The sequence below is a fragment of the Panthera uncia genome (genome assembly GCF_023721935.1).
Source record: "Panthera uncia isolate 11264 chromosome A1 unlocalized genomic scaffold, Puncia_PCG_1.0 HiC_scaffold_17, whole genome shotgun sequence".
Classification (NCBI taxonomy): Eukaryota; Metazoa; Chordata; class Mammalia; order Carnivora; family Felidae; genus Panthera; species Panthera uncia.
The window spans coordinates 111,995,323-112,002,052 of NW_026057577.1; positions in this window are offsets into that span (position 1 = coordinate 111,995,323).

Genomic DNA, 6,730 nt, shown 5'->3' on the forward strand with positions numbered 1-6,730 from the left:
TATTTTATTTTATTTTATTTTATTTTATTTTATTTTATTTTATTTTAGAAGAGCTTAATCACCAATGCCAGGTGGTGCAGTGTTTACATCAGACAGATGCTGAGGAAAGTGTGTTGGTCTTACAATCCCAGAGCTGGTTGGTGGCAGTAGAAAAGCCAGCTCCGAGTCTTAAGAGTTTGGATTTTTTATTTTCTTCCACCTGATCACACTGCTTCCCTTATGTGGTTAAAATTATTCCACAGGTCCTTAAATCTAGTGAGAAAGGTAGCAGAGAGAGGCCGATAGTGAAGGGAGCCATGTCGGCAAATCCAGGGCAGTTATCCCCATGCAGATGTGCGTGTGGTCAGCAGAGGAAGTGTAGGGGTGAGGCGCTGCTTTCCAAGCACAGCTTTGATGTCCGCTGAGAGATATTGAGGCCGAATTACTAACTGTCCCTCCTTGATAGGACTTTCCCTGGAGCCCAGGTGGGAGGCTGTGCAAGAAAAGAGATGATTCTGCAGCCTGAGTTTCCCTCTGTTCCAGACTGTCTTGTTTCTTTAAAGGCTTCGCTAAAGGAACATCATTCTCTCCCACAGTTTGGATCCCCGCATAACCTGCTGGGGAAGAGTAAACAGTAATTAGTTATATAAAGTGACAGAAAAGATACAGATACAAATTAGTGAAGGAAGATGAAGGCACAAATGTATCATTATGCAGGAGGAGCAACCATCCCACCTTTCAGAGCTCTGCTGGGAGGAAAAGTCTGGAAAAGGTGGGTTCAGCCCACCCCATCAGAATCTTGATGATGTTCTGCAAACCCACACCCGCCACCCAGCTCGCTCCCATCCCCAGTGCCTCAAAGCATCCCTGCCCTGTACCAAGCCCATCTGCTGTGATATAACCAAGTTAGAGCTCCTGTCCCACATCCACCACTGCCTTGCTCTGTGACCTGAAACCAGTCACCTGTCTTTTCTAAACTTCAGTTTCCTCATTCTCAAGGGAAAGAAGTAGCACCAGACCATTTCCAGCTTTCTTCTACCTCTGCTATCTTACACAACTATAAATGCCTTTAAGAAGATCTTGCTCTCCATGCCACAAAATCAACTTTGGGTTATTCGCTCACGGTCAAGTATAATCTACTGCTGACAGCTGGGGAAATTACACTTGAGCCATAATGCAAAGATGGCAAACTCCGATGTTTCCAGGGATCAGGGAGGTAGCATAAATTTCTGAAGCAGGCAGGTGTGACATAATAGAGAACAGTGTGGGTGTCGGGGAGCTGGAGAGTGTCTGCTTACCCAAAGGCATTCATGTGCAAATGTTTCATAAACACGGTGCTGAACAAACAAAAAGTTTTCTGGGGCTGGATTTGGGCCAGGAGTCACTAGTGTGGAGCCCCTGAAAAAAGAGAGGGAAAATTAGTGGCGGAATTTCAGGCATCAGTCCCAGGAGGTTTAAGAGGATTGGGGCAGCAGGGAGTGAAGAGGTGAGAGAGGGAAGGGCATACTACAGTCAGTGATCATTTGCTACCTCATCCTGCATTCATCTGACTTTCTAGACAGGTGGCCTCGGATAGATTTTGCCTCCAACTTCACCCCCTGTACGTTGACTGAATCCAGTCAATTTGGATCTTGAAGTCCTGACTTCACTTTCCTCCCGTTTCACAAGAAGGGAGTAGAGCACCTTTGTTCCAAAAATCTCATCTGCATTTTATATTCTATGAAGCTAAATAGTAAATGGCTTCAGGATTCATGCTTTCATTCTATTCAACATAAAGGTCCAAGCATAGCTCACAGATGAAGATTGCTTAGAGACCTCCAATTCTGGAGTTTAACGCATTATTTAATGTTTGGCAAATATTTATTGGGTGCTGGTTCTGGTTCCAGACACCGTTCTGGCCTCTGGAATGCAGCAGAGAGCAAAGCAGACAAGATCTCTACTTTTACCCAGACCAAGCATGTGAGAAGACAAAAAAAAAGTAAGATCATTTCAAAATGGCAGCTTAAGAGCAGTATCTTTAAGGGATGGTCAAAAAAGTGGCATTCACATTGAGACCTAAAGAAGGAAAGAATGCCACCCCAATAAAACTAGGGAGAAAGAGCAACCAGACAGAGGGGCCGGCTAGTGTGAAAGTCCTAAAACAGGAAACAGTTTGACAAGCTTGAGGAATTACAATCAAGACCACAGTTAATGGAACATAGAATGAGAGGGAGTGTAGGCATCGAAGGCAACACAGGGATCAGATTCTGTTTTCCGTCATCGTGGTAGGCAGCAAGCCATGCCTTGTGATGATGTATAAAAGTTTAACTCTGGGAGGATCTGGATATAGACAAAAGATCAACGCAAGTTTAACTCTGAGAGGATCTGGATATAGACAAGAGATGAATGCAAGTTTAACTCTGGGAGGATCTGGATATAGACAAGAGAGCAACGCAAGTTTAACTCTGGGAGGATCTGGATATAGACAAAAGATCAACGCAGTAGGATTCAGCAGACTTGAGTTCTTCTCTGACATCTGCCAGTAACTGCTCTGCGATTAGGTCAGTCTGCCAGTCGCTTTGCCTCTCTGTGCTCCAGTTTTGTCCTCTGCAAAATGACATGGTCATAGCAGATACACTTGGGAAGGAATACCCTCACTGGAATATAAGCACTATGAGAACGGGCATCTCTTTCACTGACATATCTACAGTGACTAGGACTGTAGTTTGACATTCAATAAATATCTGCTGGATAAACGAGCCATTTTTCTGGCTTTAAGACTCTATGGTTTTGAGGCAATCTTTGATGAAAATTGATTGGTCTTGTTTTGATAATTGTACCTTCCACAGCAATCTAAGATATAAAGTTGTGAGTATAATGCATGTTATTGGCTGACCGATTCGATTGGCTCTGCATATACCTTCTGGCTGTACATTGGATAATAATAAAATAATTTCAGAATAGATTCCTGGATTTAACCAGGCTTCCATATACTGAAGGCTTGCAATGTGCCTGGTACCATTATAAGCATGTTATATGCATTATTTTATTTAATCTTAAAATAATCCTGTGAGTTGGGAAGATTGGCATAGAAGGTCAGTAATATCAGGGATCTATGTTCCTTCCAGCTTTCCATTTGTTGTCCTTTATGTCTGGCTGTTATTGCTGCAGACATCATATTCAAGTTCAAGGGCAAGAAAGGAGAAGGGATGAAGCCAATAATGCCCATCGTTTTGTTCAGGAAAGCAAAAACCTTCCTCAGCCCCCTGGCTGACTTCTCTGCTTGTTGGTCAAAATTGTATCTTGATGGGGTGCCTGGGTGGCTCGGTCGGTTGAGCGTCCGACTTCGGCTCAGGTCATGATCTCGTGGTTTGTGAGTTTGAGCCCCACGTTGGGCTCTGTGCTGACAGCTCAGAGCCTGGAACCTGCTTTGGATTCTGTGTCTTCCCTCTCTCTCTGCCCCTCCTCTGCTCACACTCTGTCTCTCTCTGTCTCTCAATAATAAACGTTAAAAATTTTTTTTTAAAAAATTGTATCTTGTCACCCCTAGCAACAGTTGGAAAAGGCAGCAGCCTCATGGAGCAGGGCAGATTGGTACCCCGAAAAAACTGAGGTTCTGCCCACCCAGGAAGGAGAGGTTGACAATAGGGAAGGTGGCTGTCAGTGTCTACAGTCTCTGTGTAGAGCAGCCTGGCCATCAAATTAAGACAGAGAATCTTTGCTTGCTTGCTAGTAATTTTAAGCTCTGATGAGTTATTTTCACTTTGTAATTATTTATTTGGGTTTTTACATAGATGCGCGCGCGCACACACACACACACACACACACACACACACACCCACACACACAATGAAGAACCTAATCAGCAAGCAATGCTTTGAGGACTATAAACCAAATGCCAGGTGGAGCCATTTATTGGAAAGCATGTGCCCCATCTAGTCCTGATTCTGCCACCATCTTATGACTTTAAGAAAATCTTTTCCTCAGTTTTTTCGTTGGTAAAGTGGAGAATTTGAACCAGATGCAATCTAAAGTCTCTTTGAGCACCATCGTCTGCTGACCTTATTTATGTTGATTATGGATTGACATTTGAAAAGAATGAAGGGTGTTCAATAGGCACAAAATGTTTTATATGCTCTTAGAAGATTTGAGAGAGCTTTCAAATACTACTTGTCCCCACTGAAAGTTGGGTACGGTGCGGTGAAAAGCTTTAAAGTAAATAACAAGTAAAATTAGATAAAGGGCATTGTATAACCAGAAAACAAAGATCAAATACAAATGTGAAAAGGGATGCATTTTACTCAAGGAGCACAAGTTCCACCATCAACCTGGTGTTAAGAGACTGAAAGCTTGTAGATTCTGGTGTGGGCAGTCCCAGGACTGGAACTTCAACAACAGCTCTCCCTGGGGTATTAAAAGAGGTAGCCAAAAAAAAAAAAAAAAAAAAAAAAAATGGCCAAGCATCTTCCCAGGGAACAGTGGCTCCTCAGAAATGCTTTGCAAGGTGCTCAGCATCTCCCTGGTCTTTGCGTGGCGCACGTGAAGAGTGGAGGCGTGGCAGGTGCTATAGTAGGCTTTGGGGTTCTCCTTTCTCTTATAAAAGCGACAGCGGTGGTGCTGTATTCATGAATTTTCAGCCTGTGCCAGATCCTGTGACAGCTGCTTTATAGATATCATCTCTAAGCCTCAGTCTCTTCACCTATAAAATGTGGTAATGGTAGCCTTTGCCTCATTTTTCTCATAGAATGAATAATTATTGGGGGCCTAATCAACAGCAGTCACCCAGAGAGTTTCTCTACCAGTCTCATTTCAAAAGGGCTCCTTCTAAAATGAAGTAGTGAAAACATGGAGCCTAATCCTCAGGATAGTCAGTACTTGGAAGCTTTTTATCACTGTTCCTTTGTATCCAACTGATTTTTCTTACCCAGTGAGCACCAGGGTCCCTGATATGCCCGAAGCTCGTGGAGCCAGACTGGGTTGCTGTGAGTGGCAGAATTTTAAGATGCCCTCCGAGATGCCCTGCTCTCTGGAGTACACACTCCTCCTATGTACTCAATGGAACACTTAATCCAGGTGCTTCTGTGAAGGCTTTTGCGGACATGATTATGGTCCCCAGTCAGCTGACCTGGAAATAGGGAGATTACCCAGGGAGGCCTGACCCAAACACATGAGCCCTTTAAATCGGGGTCTAGAGGTAAGAGGCAGGCGAGTTGGAGATTTGAAGCGTTAGAGGACTTTTGATGCGAGAGGGAAAATCCCTGCTGGTTTTGAAGACAGGCGTGGCATGGAGTGTGGGCAGTCTCTAGGAGCTGATGGCAGGGAGGAATGGGGGCCTCGTCCTTCTACTGCAGAGATCTGAATTCTGTTAACAAGCACGGGTGCTTGAAGGAGAACCCAGAGCTCCCAAAGAGACAAGCAGTAAGCACTGCTTACATCCTGCTTTCAGCCTGTGAGATCCTCCTGAGCTGAGAACTCAGTCACACCATGCCTAGATTTCTGATCTGCCAGACTGTGGGCTGAGGAATAGGTGTTTTTAGCCATTCAGTATGAAGTGGTTTGTTACTTTGCTTTGGAAAACTGACACGCTTGTCTTGGGGTGCATGAGTAGCCTGTGGCAAAGCTAGGATTTGAACTCCGGCCTGGGCTAACTTCAAAGCTTTTGTCCTAGGTCTCCCTTATGCCGGGGAATTATGCAATTTCCAAAGTTTTTATTAGGCAAGAAATAGATACCTTAAATTGCTAAGTGCAAGTATAAAATGCACCCAAATGATGTGGTGAATTAGGAGTAAATGCTCAGAACTATGAGAAAATAAATCACTTGAAATATTCGGTAACATAAAATGTTACTAAAATGAACATGAGAAAGGAAGGTTGGCCATGCCCATGCCTCTAGGTTTAAAGAAAGAATGGTGACATACAAATACTTAAGTGTATTTCTCTAGTTGCCAAGTTAACTTGGCCTAGAATCTGGATAAATAGAACTTGGTGTGCAGGAACCAGAAGACTGGACATCACCATGGGTTCTACAGCGTTTTTGAAGGGTCATTGACTTCTTCTTCTTTTTTTAATGTTTGTTTATTTCTGAGAGAGACAGACAGAGTGCAAGTGGGGGGAGGGCAGAGAGAGACAGGGAGACAGAATCTGAAGCAGCTCCAGGCTCTGAGCTGTCAGCACAGAGCCCAACACTGGGCTTAAGCTCATGGACCATGAGATCATGACCTGAGCCAAAGTCAGACGCTTAACCCACTGAGCCACCAGGCACCCCAAAGGGCAAGTGATTTCTAAAGGTTAGCACAATTAGCAGAACTGGGCAAAAGAACAGCATGATTCTTCTATGGAAGGGCCATGAATTGGGCTTGGTGTACAGATGCCTTCATAAAGACCCTTCCTCATAAGGCATAGACTATAGCTATAAATAATAATAACAAAAGGCATAGACTGTAGCTATAAAGAATAATAATTATTATTATTACCAAGGGCTAACTATGTGCCAGAAACCTCTTTAACGGCTTTACAACAATTTCTTTATCAAATAATCCTAAGACGTTGGTCCTTAGGATTATCTCTTTTTCAAAGAGGAGAAACCCAAAACATGGAAAACAGGAATAATTTGCCCGGGGTAAATAGTAAGCATTAACTGGAACTGAGGCATGTCTCAAAAGGCTATTTGCTTAGTTATTATACCTTTCTCCCTGGGGACAAAAATGCTACATTTCTAGGAAAATCTGTTTTTGTTAATTAGGGAGGTACAGTTATGTGGCCAAGATGGGAT